This window comes from Scyliorhinus torazame, chromosome 6 (assembly GCF_047496885.1).
Source record: "Scyliorhinus torazame isolate Kashiwa2021f chromosome 6, sScyTor2.1, whole genome shotgun sequence".
In the NCBI taxonomy this organism is placed as follows: Eukaryota; Metazoa; Chordata; class Chondrichthyes; order Carcharhiniformes; family Scyliorhinidae; genus Scyliorhinus; species Scyliorhinus torazame.
This window is the reverse complement of record NC_092712.1, coordinates 148,602,948-148,619,515: the sequence shown is the minus strand read 5'-3', so window position 1 is coordinate 148,619,515 and position 16,568 is coordinate 148,602,948. Positions and strand designations below refer to the sequence as shown.

Here is a 16,568-nt window from a genome sequence, read left to right as displayed (position 1 = left end):
ATAAGACTTAAAACACCTTTCACCAGAAGCACATCCGGTTAAAGTTACTACTGTTATTAGTTTTAAATCACCAGGATCGATTTACAGTCGTTAGATTACAGAGAGAGACTCTAATACACCTTCTGGCTGTGTCTGCAGCTATCCAGCTCTGAAAAAAGAAACTGAAACACACCCTGCAGCAAACAACCTAAAACAAAAGTAAAAAGCCGACAGAGAGCGCAGCTGCACCCACTGTCTGACATCACTGCAGTAATAAACACCCATTTCGTAAAGGTACTCTCACTACAGATACTTATATTCACACCCATTTATAAACACCCATTTCTTAAAGGCACTCTCACATGACAATTCCCACACAGCTATTTGTGCTTGTAGCTTACCAACCTTATTCACACTTTTTGGTGTTTACATAAATGTATTTGAAAAACCTATTTTGATCTTCCACACAGTTCCTTAGTCTGCTCCTACCTAATATGGTACTACTCCCATCTGTAGTACTATCCAACACGCTTACTCCTTTATACATCTTACTCCTTGCTCTCTATTTCTATATGCTGGTGCTTATGCTTTCTCTAAGTTAAGTTTAAATCCTCCCCTACCACACCAATGAACCTCCCCATGACAATCTTGGTGCCAGTCCTGTTGAGGTGCAACATGTCCCTTATCAATAATGCCTCCTGCCTGAGAAATGGCCCTAATGCCCAAATGAACTGAAGAGTACCCTGCTGCATCATGCCTCTAGCCATATATTGACCTTCCTATCTTCCTATTTCTACTCTTGCTAATATGTGACGTACGGAGTAATCCCGAGATTACTACTTCTGAGATCCTGCTTTTAAAATTCCTCCTTAACTCCTCAAGGTCTGATCATAAGACCTCAATACCAATCCTGCCTATGTCATTGATACCAACATGTACTACAACTTCTGGCACACTCCCTATTCCCTTTTGAATATTCAGCATCCTGTCCATGATGGCCTCCCATAAGGGAAGCAACATGCCATGCAGGATTCATAATGGCGATTACAGAATGCTTTTCCTCTAACTCTGGAATCTCCTCTGACTACATTTCCACTCTTCGCTGTTCCCTCTTGTGCAGTCTCTTGCCCATTGTTTTGGATTACACACCTTCAAGATGCCATCATTCTCGGCAGTTTCCAATGCTGAGTACCAGTTTGAAAGTAGCACATACCCTGAAGACTTCTGTACTTCCCACCTCTTCTTACTCTTGAGCACTTGAAATGTCATAGCATTCAGGAATGCAGACCAAGTCCTGGAAAATGGGATTAGAATAGCTAGGTGCTGGATGGCCAACACAGACACGATTGACTGAAGGGCCTCTTTTTGTGCTGTAAACTTTATGACTCTTCCAAATGGTCACTGATCTGCTATTCCAAACTCTTATTGCCTGTGGGTTGACTATAGTCTGGAATGTGCAATCCAGGAAACTATGTTTCTGCAGTAACTCTAGCTGGCCTTCAAGTTTGGAAACCCTGAGCTCAAGCTCAAATTGCCTGGAGATTCTTCTTACAAGCATGGTTTCCCCAAAACTCGAGGGGAGATAGTGGATTAATGGTAATATCATTGGATTTGTAATCCAGAGATCCAGGCTAATGAAAGTAGCACATACCCTGAAGACTTCTGTACTTCCCACCTCTTCTTACTCTTGAGCACTTGAAATGTCATAGCATTCAGGAATGCAGACCAAGTCCTGGAAAATGGGATTAGAATAGCTAGGTGCTGGATGGCCAACACAGACACGATTGACTGAAGGGCCTCTTTTTGTGCTGTAAACTTCATGACTCTTCCAAATGGTCACTGATCTGCTATTCCAAACTCTTATTGCCTGTGGGTTGACTATCGTCTGGAATGTGCAATCCAGGAAACTATGTTTCTGCAGTAACTCTAGCTGGCCTTCAAGTTTGGAAATCCTGAGCTCAAGCTCAAATTGCCTGGAGATTCTTCTTACAAGCATGGTTTCCCCAAAACTCGAGGGGAGATAGTGGATTAATGGTAATATCATTGGATTTGTAATCCAGAGATCCAGGCTAATGCCCTGGTAACATGGATTCAAATTCTACTCCAGCTGGTAGAATTTAAACTGTTAATTAATTCAATTTATTAATTTAAAACATTTGGAATTGAAAGCTTGTCTCAGTAATGGTATAAAGAAATCATCAACGAATGTCCTGAAAGAGATCATTTGTTTCACTAATGTCCTTAACGAAGAATATCTGCCATACATATCTGGTCTGGCCTACAGGTGCCCAAGAATCATAGCAATATGTCTGATCCTGAACTGTCCTTTGAAATGGCCTCGGAAGCTACTCAGGTGTACCAAACTGTTTACGTGTCCTGCGGCTCATACAAGGCTCAGGAATTGCAAAGAACAGTTCTCAAGTGCCCATCCACAAATCTAAAAAAGCTCCATTTCCACTTCTAGAATCTAGTTAGCGCTTCGTCAAACAATTGATTTTCAATTAATGCCTCTAAACCTGCTTTAAATTCTTATTATTAATTTGCTTACTGTTCTACTCGTGCTCATGTGAACAATATTTTCAGATTTTTAAACCTTGTTCCCTGACACTCTGCTCTGCTGCTCTGTTATCATCAATAAATCCACTTTCTTGCACAAATTTGAACTGTTCTGAATCTAGGAACTCAGACTCAGGTGTGATTTCTTTGCAGGCTAGGCAACAATACTCGCTCATGTGAAATACACTGGCTTTGAAGAGCATTAAAGATTCCAAAAGTAATAAAAAAGTCAAATTTGAGGAGTCACTTCATTTACAGATTAGATGTGATGATCAAGCTCAAAGAGCTGAATGTTTGTAATGGAAGAAAGTTTGGAACCGTAAAAGGTTAGATGTGACTTGACAATACTGTAATAAAAATTATACCTGCCTATCTTTTAATTATGACACTGTTCTTTTAATGCAGTCATAATGTATAATAGGATAGAATTTCCACCAGTTTGACCTCACTTTAGCAGCCGAATCCAGGATATATTCGTCTAACCAGTGCAAAAGATTGGGAACCTTAAGTAAAGCACAAATCAAATTTCTGTGATCTGGTCCCAGGTTCGATTCCAGCTTGGGTCATTGTCTGTGCGGAGTCTGCACGTCCTCCCCGTGTCTGCGTGGGTTTCCTCCGGGTGCTCCGGTTTCCTCCCACAGTCCAAAGATGTGCGGGTTAGGTGAATTGGCCAATGATAAATTGCCCTTAATGTCCAAATTGCCCTTGGTGTTGGGTGGAGGTGTTGAGTTTGGGTAGGGTGCTCTTTCCAAGAGCTGGTGCAGACTCAGGGGGCCGAGTGGCCTCCTACTGTAGATTCAATGATAATCTATGATTAATCTAGGACAAAGGTTCGGCACAACATCGTGGGCCGAAGGGCCTGTTCTGTGCTGTATTTTCTATGTTACGCTGGTATAAAAATCAATTTACCCAAAGTCAACCCTGCCATAAAACAGGCCTTGTCACCAGATGAGGATAATGAATTTCTGCCAGTTGTACCTGCTCGAGGGGTCTTTTCAAAGTGTGCTCAGGTATAATAGGCACATAGGTGCTAGTAGGCACATTTTTACATTTTCAACATATGGGCGGCATGGTGGCACAGTGGTTAGCACTGCTGCCTCACAGCGTCAGGACCCGGTTCACATCTGGCCTTGTCTGTGTGGAGTTTCTATGTTCTCCCCATGACTGTGTGGGTTTCCTCCGGGTGCGCCAGTTTCCTCCCACAGTCCAAAGATGAGCAGGTTAGGTGGGCTTACGAGGTCAGGGCAGAGGAGTGGGGGCTGGGTGGAGTGCTCTTTTGGAGGATTGGTGCACACTCGATGGGCCAAATAGCTTCCTTCTGTACTGCAGGGGTTCTATGATTAAAAAATGTTCAATTTAATAAGAAACTATCTAGCTTGCACAAATGAAACACACCTGAAGAGATGGCAGGGAGTGCATCACTGTCGATCTTAGCAGCCCGAAAGGCATTTTATGCTCTGAGGTATAATAATTAGTTATAGATGGGACATCTGCCCCTCACTGATGACTCAGATTGGAAGGCAGCTCTGTAGTTCCAGCACATCCCTCTTCCCCGCTTCCTGTTCGAGACACAAGCAAGGCTTCAGAATTCCCAGAAGCGTCTGAACTCCTCCCCTCAATTGCGGCTAGGTCCAGGGGTAGGCAAAAGGGCAGTAGGACGGCCACCTGGGACATTCTACTGAAGTTAATAGTTGAACTATAGATTAAGTGATTTTCAATTATTAAAATAAATGTTACTTGCGGGTGGAGGACTGGACAGAACTAAAATGTTTATTTTTGTGGTAAACTTATTCGCTATTGTATTAATACAATAGGTTACCATTCTTAAACAGATCAATAAGTATTTCTTAATGCAAAGAAAAACATACAATTACATTCTATTAATGCTGTCCAATTGCACTGTAATGTAAGTGGCAGTTTGGGTGGAAATCTGCACCATAACTTCACTTTAGGAAAACAGAGCAATTCACATCCAATTTCCCAATTGCATTCAATGCACAACCAACTCCAAAGAGTTCAAAATGCCACCTGCAATGTCCCAGCCTGAACTGAAATGTACTGTGTGTCATGATATTCATATACACATATCGTGGTGCAAACACACACACACTGAGGGACAGATCAACGGACCAATCAACACACACACAACATCACAGCCAATCACCAGTGAGAGCACACGCACTATAAAACAGGGAACACCACAGTTCCCGCTCATTCCAGCAGGAGATAGCTCAGAGCACAGAGCTCACAGCGTGCCACTCAGGCATACACCATGTGCTGAGTGCCTCTCTAAGATAGTGCTAGGGCTGGGTCCACAGGTTAACTGGTAAAATATGAACCACAGCCAGAAGTATACAGTAGATGTTATCAAGAATAATAAAACAGAGTTGTACCATCCACAACCGTGTTGGTTTGTTTGTATAGCGGAAACCCAACACGACACTGTGTAGATTGTGTTGCAAGATTATGCTTCATAACTCATACGTTTTAGAACATAACTTTAAATTTTAGGAATCAAAGTGTTAAATGTAACAACAATAGAAATAGCTGGTTCCAAAACTGGTATGCATCTCAAGCGAAAACAATTTATAGAAGTTTGGAGTTCATTACAGTTAAAAGGTCATTTGTGTTTTTCTAACACGGTCAAAAGTAGAGGTGCAAAAAGTAAAGTGGTCTTCTACCTTAGTTTAATGGAGCGAGAAAGTATACGCTGCCTTCAATACAATATCTAAATTATTTACATAAATTTCAAGATGAAGAGGTTAAATGCAGTTGGTAAACAGAGGAGTTCTTTGAGATGAATCACATTCTGGAAAAAGGGTCATAGGAATATAAATTTTTCATAACCTGGGTTACAGTATCAAAGAATTGTGCTGCATGCAGAATAATTAAGTTTAAATTTCTGTTTGAAAACATCCCAATATATGCCACTTTGTCATGAAGATGGGCTGTGGGGGTTAACACTTCCATTTTATAAATTATCTGGGTGTTTGCTCACAGAAAGAAGACAAAAGGAGTCTTGTTTTTAGGTAGACTGCAGCATGTCCAAGGCCTGGGACACTCTAAGCAGGTGCTGGCTGAGGCCCAGAACAGGGTTGCCGTCTCACAGGCAACCATGTCCCAGAGTCACCTGGACATCGCAGCGGCACTTCTGAGCATGGCCCAGTCACAGCAGGCCATGGCTGGGAATGCTGACGGCATTGGCCAGGCTCTTGCTGATGTGGTGCAAACTCAGAGGGAAGTGGCTCAGTCCCAGAGGGAGATGGCGCAGTCACTGGCGGATGTGACACAGACCCAGGAAGTTGTGGCTCAGTCACAGCGTGATGTGGTGCAATCCCAGACTGAAATGGTCCACTCCCTGTGCTCCATGGCCACGAGCATGCGGACACTGATTGAGACCAGAGTGGACCTCCAGGATTGGCAGCGCCTGGTGGCAGGGGAGCCTCAGGGGATAGCTCCGCTTGCACACCTGTCCCATAGAGTAGCCCGGGAGCCTTTGAGCACCCGAAGGGAGGAGGAGGTAATGGGGCCCTTGCCAGTGAGTCTCGCAGGGGAGGGTTTGGAACGCCACATTACCTGGTGCATCTGGTGGGTAGTGGGCAGAACAGGGTGGCACCATGCCACCTGGGACACCCGAGCAGCAGCCGGGCCCAATCAGGCCCGGTGACTCCAGAAGACCAACAGAGACCCAAATCTGGGCTTGGAATCATAGCAGGCCACCTCCACTCCTGATGTACCATCTGGGGAACCACCTAGGCATAGCATCATGGCATGTAATGCCAGAAAGTTAGACACCAGTTGTGTTGGCAAGGATGCAGGGCACAATTTTGTTATGGGGCAAGGGCACAAATCTACATATTTGTTCACATTAAACACCTGTTACCACTGTTATAACCTGCCTTGGTGCTCTGTCAGATGGGTGTGAGGGGTGGGCTAGCCGGGGGGGGGAATGGGCGAATGTTGAGGGGGGGAATGGACGGACCCTGTGGGTGGCGTGGGCTCCACACACAACCCCCTCCACGACCATCCCCACCACCATCAACCCAGGGATTTGGTGGCACTGTGGGATGGAATGGCCGGTTTGCACGCAGGAATCATCCAGGTGGATGGTGGAAAGTTCTACCATGGGCAGGAGTCAGACATTGCCAAACGATGTGGAGCACCAGAGCTCATTGCAAGCAGGTTGTCATCGTCCTCCATCCTATGGACCAGACCTGCTGTTCATGTATGATGCACAGCTGATGGTCACATATCATTTATAAAAAGCAGAAGCAGCTCCCTGAAGGCTGACAGAAGGTTTTGAGGAGTCGCAGGGAGTGACCTTGAAGAGACGTTTTAAATTTGTGTGAGTTAAGGCCCCAGTACCGGCTGGGCATACCAGGTGGGAGGGCAATGCTGGTGGGAATTCTGCACCGCACCCCCCCCCCCCCCTCCACCCCCCCCCCCCCCCCCCCCCCCCGGTTCTCGGATGAGTGGATGAGTGTCTGCGCCCTCTAGTGGATGCAGTGAGTACAAGGTGGGACATTCTGATGCCGCGAAATGGCAAGAGGAGGTCACCGCGCCAGACAAAGAAGACTTGGGCGGAGGTGGCAGTCCAGATTAGTGAGCATGATGTAGTCCATTGCTCCTGGATCCAGTGACATAAACGGTTTCATGATATTCTGCACTTGGTGAGTTGGCATGGGACTGTGTGGATCTGTCGTAAAAAGGTGGCCATCCTTTGTGGCGCTCGGGTGTGTAACAATCAGAGTGACAAAAGGCACAGAGACCTGAGTTGGCCAAAGATGGGATATGTGGCCACCAGACTTGGGGAATGAGAGGGCGAGATGTGCAAATTTGACAGGCTCCTCAATCTGGTCCTCCGAGCTCAGGGAGGGGGTGAGGCTGTTATTGAAGGTCAAGAGTGGACTAATGAATCTACTTTGTGCTGAACAGGAGAACAGAAGCCATAATGCTATGGAGTATACACGGACGGGTGGTGGGGCAGCCAACCTAGCCATACTGTCCATATTTTAGATGGGCATGCTTGAGCTAGAGTGCCAGCGAAGAGGAAGATCCTCAAGTAATGGAGAGGCAAGGGTAGGAGGAGGAAGGTATGGGTCCAGTGGGCAGATGTGAGGCTGGCAGAGAGTTCAAACAATGTCGGGTCATCTCATCTGAAATGAAGATTTCCAAGCCAGAGTCCCCAATGATCCAGTAATCACACTGCCACCATGATGTTGTTTTCCATAGTGTTACTAGCCCATTTAGCATGTGCATTGACTATGTGATGATTGAGAATACTGATATATTCTTTCCTCCTTCAGCTGCACCTTCTTCCAGAGGCTGCTGGGACAGCAGGAGCCTCCATTGAAACCCGGGGAGGATCCGCAGACAGACCAGCGTCACACCTTCTCTTACTAACAGGCACCAGCACAGTTACAAGCATGTTGGTGGGGATTAGTTCATCGGCTCAGATAATAATGCACTGTGGGGAGGCACAGCACATTAGTACGAGGAGCTGGCAAAGGTAGAGACTGTCCAGGATGTCCAAGATTGCTGGATACCAGGATGATGCTGAGTCTGAGACAGATGATGAACCTCTGAAGTCCATCAGATGACAGATTCTGGATGTCCAGTGGGATATGCAGGAAGATCTGGCAGGGTTCTCTGAGGGTTTGGGTACCATGGTCTCTGTTATGGAGGTGTCCATGAGGAGCTTCAGCACTGCATTTGGTCTGAACACCCATCGTACAGCCTCCTCCAATGAGAGAGTGGCGAATCTCATGGGGAGGTAGCTCAAGGAACATAATCCTGGCTTCCTGAGATTGCACTTGGACCTACAAGCCCTAATACAGGCAATCACCTCAGGAGGACACTGCTAGTGTGAGAGATGCATGAGGCACCCCATCTCTCTGCTAGGTTCCATTCCATCAATGGTGAGCAGGGAACATAGGAATTAGGAGCAGAAGTCAGCAATTCGGCCGTTCGAGTCTGCTCTGCGATTCAATTAGATCATGGCTGATCTTTTCTTGGGTCTCAATCCACCTCCCTGCCTTTTCTCCATATCCCTTTAACCCGCTTTTTAAATCAAAAATATATCTATCTCCTTCTTGACACCATTTAATGATTCATGTTCCACCACATTATGGTGCACTGAGTTCCACAAATTCATCACCCTCTGCGAGAAGTAGTTCCTCCCCAACGCAGATTTAAATCTATCTCTGAATCTATATCTGTAACCTCTCATTTTAGATTGCCCCACAAGGAGAAACATTTGGTCTATGTTTACTTTATCAATCCCTCTTCGTATTTGACCTCGATCTGATGCCCTCTCATTCTTCTAAACTCCAGCAGGTATAAGCCCAAACTGTTCAATCTCTCCTCATATGTCAACCCGGAATCAATCTGGTGAACAAAGGGAGGTCCAGACATATCTCACGCTGGTGGACAATCTGCCTGTTGTCTTCATGAGCTCCTCTCATGGCGCTCCAGATGAGGGCAGAAGCTCCTTCCCCACTCTGCCAGTGACTGTAGCATCTGATGAGGCCATGGTGACTGTGAATTGCTCAGTCATTGTCACTGCTCAGGCCCCGCCAGCCAAAGGATGACTGCCAAGGTCATCAAGGTCGACACAAAAGTAGAGTCCGCAATCTGACTCCAATTGCTCTGCCAGTGAAGAGGTAGGGAAGCACCAAAGTGCCGCATAAGCAAGCATAAGTTCAAGGCACTGTCAACACAGGAAGGGATTTTCACAGGTAGCATTCTTTTGTTTCATTTGTGTTTTGTATTGTTTTTGTGTGACAGTAGCCCCAAAATTATGTTATGTCCCTTTTTTGCAACTCTGGAAAACGTATCAATTTAGATTTGTTCAATGCCTTGAGTGTCCATGTTTTCTATAAGTGCAGGGCACATCACTGCCTCATGATAGATAGGAGGAGCAAAAACCTTTTAACAGAGGTCATGGGGTTATGGAATTGCCTCCTCAAAAATGTGCACCTTTGCCATGAGATAGATGCCATATCTTGGCAGCCTCGCTGAAGGTTCATTGACTCAAGGCCTCCATGGTGTCCCTAACTCGTTGAAGGTTCTTCAAGTTTGCCTCAAAGTTCTTACCGTGTGCCTGCCTCGGCTTCACATTCGATCCATCAATAGAGTCATCCTCTGAGGCCTGTGGCGCTGCCTCATAATGGTCATTCTCCAATGGACCCCTGATCGGTCCAGGCAGCAGAATCCCATCTTCTGCAGTCCGATGATCATCTCAACCACTGCACTTGTGGAGACATAACTCCTATTATACCCCTCTTCTGCTTCTGTCCTTGGGTGCTGGAGTGGCATTATGAGCCACCTTTACAAGGGATATCCTTTGTCACCCAGCAGCCAACCATCAACCAAGCCGGAGTCTCAAACAGTCTTGGCACCTAGGAGTGCCACAGGATGTAGGCATCAGCAATTACTGTGAAGCCTCTGATTCACTCAGGCTTGCTGCTTTGTCTGTCCGGTAATTAATGAATGTCATAACCCATCTGAAGTGACCAGTTTGAGGCAGCTGTGGCAGCTTATTGCAGCACTGACCCCTGGAAAGATCTGGATGCAAAAGTACTGAGGGCTACTGTGACTTTCAAAGCAGAGGGCAGCAGAGCGGAGCTGCTGATTGGCTGTTGTGGGGAAAACTTGCATCCTTTCTATTTTTTTTTAATCATGTGATTGGTAACAATTTTTCTTTTTTTTCCTTTTTCATTTATCTATTATTTGATATTATAGTTGGACTAAGTTAAGCTTAAGATTAAAAATGGCAGGAGATCTCAAACCCGTGTTATGCTCCTCTTGCTCAATGTGGGAGCTCAGGGACGTGGCGGATGTCCCTGGCTCCTTCACGTGCGGGAAGTGTGTCCAGCTGCAGCTCTTGTTAGACCGCATGATGGCTCTGGAGCTGCGGATGGACTCACTTTGGAGCATCCTCGATGCTGAGGAGGTCGTGGATAGCACGTTTAGCGAATTGGTTACACCACAGATTAGGATTGCTGAGTGAGAAAGGGAATGGGTGACCAAAAGGCAGAGAAAAAGTAGGAAGGCAGTGCAGGTGTCCCCTGCGGTCATTTCCCTCCAAAACAGGTATACCGTTTTGGATACAGTTGGGAGAGATGGCTCACCAGGGAAATGCAGCAATAGCCAGGTTCATGGCACCGTGGCTGACTCTGCTGTACAGAAGGGCAGGAAAAAGAGTGGAAGGGATATAGTCATAGGGGATTCAATTGTAAGGGGAGTAGATAGGCGGTTCTGTGGTCGAAAACGAGACTCCTGAATGGTATATTGCCTCCCAGGTGCACGGGTCAGGGATGTCTCAGATCGGCTGCAGAACATTCTGAAGGGGGAGGGAGAACAGCCAGTTGTCGTGGTATAGGCACCAATGATATAGGTAAAAAATGGGATGAGGTCCTACAAGCAGAATTTAGGGAGTTAGGAGCCAAGTTTAAAAAGTCAGACCTCAGAGGTAGTAATCTCGGGATTGCTACCAGTGCCACGTGGTAGTCAGAGTAGAAATGAAAGAATAGGCAGGATGAATGCGTGGCTTGAGAGATGGTGCAGGAGGGAGGGGTTCAGATTTTTGGGACATTGGGACCGGTTCTGGGGGAGGTGGGACTACTACAAATTGGACGGTCTACACCTGGGCCGAACTGGAACCAATGTCCTTGGGGGTGCTTTTGCTAACGCTGTTGGGGAAAGTTTAAACTAATGTGGCAGGAGGATGGGAACCAAATGAGGTTAGTGGACAGCAAGGAGGTAGTAACTAAAGCCTGTAAGGAACTAGATCATGAAGTCAGCGTGACTAAGGGGAAGAGTAGGCAGGGAGCAGATGATAAACGCAAAGGGACTGGTGGTCTGAGGTGCATTTGTTTTAATGCAAGAAGTGTAGTAGGTAAGGCAGATGAACTTAGGGCTTGGAATAGTACCTGGAAGTATGATGTTATTGCTATTACTGAGGCTTGGTTGAGGGAAGGGCATGATTGGTAACTAAATATCCCAGGATAGCGATGCTTCAGGTGGGATAGAGAGGGAGGTAAAAGGGGTGGATGAGTGGCATTACAGGTCAGAGAGGATATCATAGCTGTGCTGAAGGAGGGCACTATGGAGGACTCGAGCAGTGAGGCGATATGGGCAGAGCTCAGAAATAGGAAGGGTGAGGTAACAATGTTGGGGCTGTACTACCGACCTCCCAACAGCGAGCGTGAGATAGAGGTACAAATATGTAAACAGATTATGGAAAGATGTAGGAACAACAGGGTGGTGGTGATAGGAGATTTTAATTTTCCCAACATTGACTGGGACACACTTAGTGTCAGAGGTCTAGATGGAGCAGAATTTGTAAGGAGCATCCAGGAGGGTTTTCTAGAGCAGTATGTAAATAGTCCAACTCGGGAAGGGGCCATACTGGACCTGGTGTTGGGGAATGAGCCAGGCCGGGTGGTTGAAGTTTCAGTCGGGGATTACTTTGGGAATACTGATCACAATTCCGTAAGTTTTAGAATACTCATGGACAAAGATGAGAGTGGTCCTAAAGGAAGAGTGCTAAATTGGGGGAAGGCCAACTATACCAAAATTCGGCAGGAGCTGGGGAATGTGGATTGGGAGCAGCTGTTTGAAGGTAAATCCACATTTGATATGTGGGAGGCTTTTAAAGAGAGGTTGATTAGAGTGCAGGACAGACATGTCCCTGTGAAAATGAGGGATAGAAATGGCAAGATTAGGGAACCATGGATGACAGGTGAAATTGTGAGACTAGCTAAGAGGAAAAAGGAAGCATACATAAGGTCTAGGCAACTGAGGACAGACAAAGCTTTGGAAGAATATCGGGAATGTGGGACCAATCTGAAACGAGGAATCAAGAGGGCTAAAAGGGGTCATGAAATATCTTGAGCAAACAGGGTTAAGGAAAATCCAAAAGCCTTTTATTCATATATAAGGAGCAAGAGGGTAACTAGAGAAAGGGTTGGCCCACTCAAGGACAAAGGAGGAAAGTTATGCGTGGAGTCAGAGAAAATGGGTGAGATTCTTAACGAGTACTTTGGATCGGTATTCACCGAGGAGAGGGACATGACGGATGTTGAGGTTAGGGATAGATGTTTGATTACTCTAGGTCAAGTCGGCATAAGGTGGGAGGATGTGTTGGGTATTCTAAAAGGCATTATTAAGGTGGACAAGTCCCCAGGTCCGGATGGGATCTATCCCAGGTTACTGAGGGAAGTGAGAGAGGAAATAGCTGGGGCCTTAACAGATATCTTTGCAGCATCCTTGAACATGGTTAGGAACCGGAGGACTGGAGAATTGCTAATGTTTCCCCTTGTTTAAGAAGGGTAGCAGGGATAATCCAGGTAATTATAGACCGGTGAGCCTGACGTCAGTGGTAGGGAAGCTGCTGGAGAAGATACTGAGGATTGGATCTATTCCCATTTGGAAGAAAATGGTCTTATCAGTGATAGGCAACATGGTTTTGTGCAGGGAAGGTCATGTCCTACCAACTTAATAGAATTCTTTGAGGAAGTGACAAAGTTGATTGATGAGGGAAGGGCTGTAGATGTCATATATATGGACTTCAGTAAGGCATTTGATAAGGTTCCCCATGGTAGGCTGATGGAGAAAGTGAAGTCTCATGGGGTCCAGGGTGTACTAGCTAGATGGATAAAGAATTGGCTGGGCAACAGGAGACAGAGAGTAGTAGTGGAAGAGAGTTTCTCAAAATGGAGAACTGTGACCAGTGGTGTCCACAAGGATCCGTGCTGGGACCACTGTTGTTTGTGATGTACATAAATGATCTGGAGGAAGGTAGGTGGTCTGATTAGCAAGTTTGCAGATGACACTAAGATTGGTGGAGTAGCAGATAGTGAAGGGGACTGTCAGAGAATACAGCAGAATATAGATAGATTGGAGAGTTGGGCGGAGAAATGGCAGATGGAGTTCAATCCGGGCAAATGCGAGGTGATGCATTTTGGAAGATCCAATTCAAGAGCGAACTATACGGTAAATGAAAAAGCCCTGGGGAAAATTGATGTGCAGAGAGATCTGGGTGTTCAGGTCCATTGCACCCTGAAGGTGGCTCTGCAGGTCGATAGTGGTCAAGAAGGCATACGGCATGCTTTCCTTCATCGGAAGGGGTATTGAGTACACGAGTTGGCAGGTCATGTTACAGTTGTATAAGACTTTGGTTCGGCCACATTTGGAATACTGCGTGCAGTTCTGGTCGCCACATTACTAAAAGGATGTGGATGCTTTGTAGAAGGTGCAGAGGAGGTTCACCAGGATGTTGCCTGGTATGGAGGGCACTAGCTATGAAGAGAGGTTGAGTAGATTATGATTATTTTCATTAAAAAGACGGAGGTTGAGGAGGGACCTCATTGAGGTCTACAAAATCATGAGAGGTATAGACAGGGTGGATAGCAAGAAACCTTTTCCCAGAGTGGGGGACTCAATTCCTAGGGGTCACGAGTTCAAGGTGAGAGGGGAAAAGTTTAAGGGAGATATGCGTGGAAAGTTCTTTACGCAGAGCGTGGTGGGTGCCTGGAACGCATTGTCGACGGAGGTGGTAGAGGCGTACACGATAGAGTCATTTACGATGTATCTAGACAGATACATGAATGGGCAGGGAGCAGAGGGATACAGATCCTTAGAAAATAGGCGACAGTTTTAGATAGAGGATCTGGATCGGCGCAGGCTTGGAGGGCCGAAGAGCCTGTTCCTGTGCTGTAATTTTTCTTTGTTCTTGTTCTCTGGGTGCCCCCCCCCCCCCCCCCCCCCCCCCCCCCACACTGTTGGAGGTGATCTCTAGCTCAATCATCTGGCATATTGATGTCATGGTTGTAATGTTCTTCGATTGGGCTGATATGAACAAAGAACATTCGACTTTGTTTTATAAACAAAGCTATTTATTACGAACACTACATTAACGAATAACTAAGATGTCTAAGATGAATACAGTTGGGAATAACGTCTATCACTAATTTACACTAAGATACAACAGAGCTACTTCTAACTGCGACTGCTAACAACTCCTGACAAACACCTTCTAACCCAGCACATGGTACGCCCCCGGTCCTGGGACTCCGTACTTGCCCCACCTGCTGGTCGGATGGTAGAGCTACAACAATAAAACATGTAACTTATAATGCACATGCAGATCATAGAATTTACAAGGGTGACGAACTACTCTTATTACATACAGATGATAGTCTACCTATCATTACAATGGTGTCCCTAGAGAGGTGGAGCCTCCTGTGGCACTGGACCTCGGGCATGTTGAGGTAGCTGGATCGCCACTTGTACACTCAGACAGCAGGATAGAGGCATCTTATGTGGTGCCGGCCGCTATACTGTCCTTACTGTCCTGCAGCCCTGTTCCTGTGCCTCTCCTCCCACAGGCCTCTCTCTGGGATACTGCCTGCAGACACCTGGCCTCGTCTCACTTCGGTCCCTCTCTTCCTCTTCAGAGCAGGACCCCCAGCAGAGTACACAATCCCCATGCAGAAATGCTTTTGGCACTGTCCCATGCACTGAATGGTGCATTCAGCAGAAATCCTCCAAGAGAGTTAACAAATCAAAAGAGTTTGAGTTGACAAAATAAAGAGTCCTCAAAATAAAGTTAATAAAGCAAATACTTCAGCAGAAACCACAGTAAAAGGTATGAAATTTCAGCAATAAAGCAGCAGCAAACTCTCAACTAAACGCCGAACAACTCACACAGCCAATGCTCTTGTTGCGTTTTATCCTGCTCTTGGATTTGGAACTTTTAAAAAATGGATTGGCCGCCTGCCCATCAGGTAAGCACTAAATTGTGCCGTCATGTAAAATTAGGATAAATTGGATTGCTATTGGGCTTAATTGACTATTAATTGTTGGTGGGCGCACTTCTGACTCCTGCACATATCTGCCAATCATGATGTTGTGCACAAGCAGGAAAACCTCAGAACTTGTGCCCAATATCTTCTCACGCTATTTTACACAACTGCGGGTCAGACGCATGCCTGCTTATACCACATCAAATTCTGGCCCAAGCAAATTGATTAAAAGATGACAAGCAATGCAAATACGTAATAACATATACTGGCCAATCACCAGCAGTACTGCGCACACTGAACCACGGAATATGATCTTTTTCTCTCTTCTCTGACCCTTGTTTTACGCTTTTGTTTCTCTTTTGCTTCTGTCTTTTTCTTTTCTTACAATTCACTCTCACCAACGTGTTTTTCTTGTTTCTCTGTCCTCATCTACATTCTCTTTATGCCTTCATTTGGAGAGTGGGAGTGGGGGGAGTTGTAGTGATAGGTGGCATTATAGTATCTGGCAGAGAAGGGAGCCACCTTGTTTCCAGACTGCACTTAGGGTTGGGGTTATAGGCAAGATGTAGTCCAATGAACTCTGTTTCCACCCGGTTTGCAATTTTTTTGCTTTGACTGTGACTTTTATCACTTTTCCGTTCAATTCCAACAAGTTATCTCATACATTTCAGCTTCTCAGCTCCTGTAATCTGTGTTCTTTAATGTTGGCAGAATTGCACTTCATTCTTTGATAACTATATAAGTACATTTGCTTTGCACCAACACTACAACTATAGGAACCGATAATTCACTTCTTGAAAAATGGCTACCACTTAGAAAGAATGATTCCTGTCTTTGCCTCAATTAAGATAACCATGTTCCATAATGAACATAATTTACATACTTTTGAGGCCCTTCTAGTGCACAGTGCATGACGTGCTGGGAGTTCCATGGGCAGAAAGCCAGCATGGGTAGAAGGACAGCAGGGCTGTACAGTGGCACAGTGGTTAGCACTGCTGCCTCACGGCGCCAGGGCCCTGGGTCCAATTCCAGCGTTGGGTTGTTGTCTGCGTGGAGTTTGCACGTTTTCCCAGTGTCTGAGTGGGTTTCCGCCAGGTGGTCCGGTTTCCTCCCAGTCCAAAGTCCAAAGATGCGCAGGTTAGGTGATTTGTCCATGGTAAGATTGCTCTGAAGTATCCAGGGATGTGCAGGTTAGGTGGGTTACGGAATAGGGGAGGGGAGTGG

The 16,568-nt window shown here is 46.0% G+C and overlaps 1 protein-coding gene across 1 annotated transcript in view; it reads right to left on the bottom strand.

Annotated features, from left to right (window-relative positions):
- Window positions 1–16,568, bottom strand: part of mocos (molybdenum cofactor sulfurase) — a 421,047-nt gene that overhangs the window by 191,103 nt on the left and 213,376 nt on the right. The window lies entirely within an intron of this gene.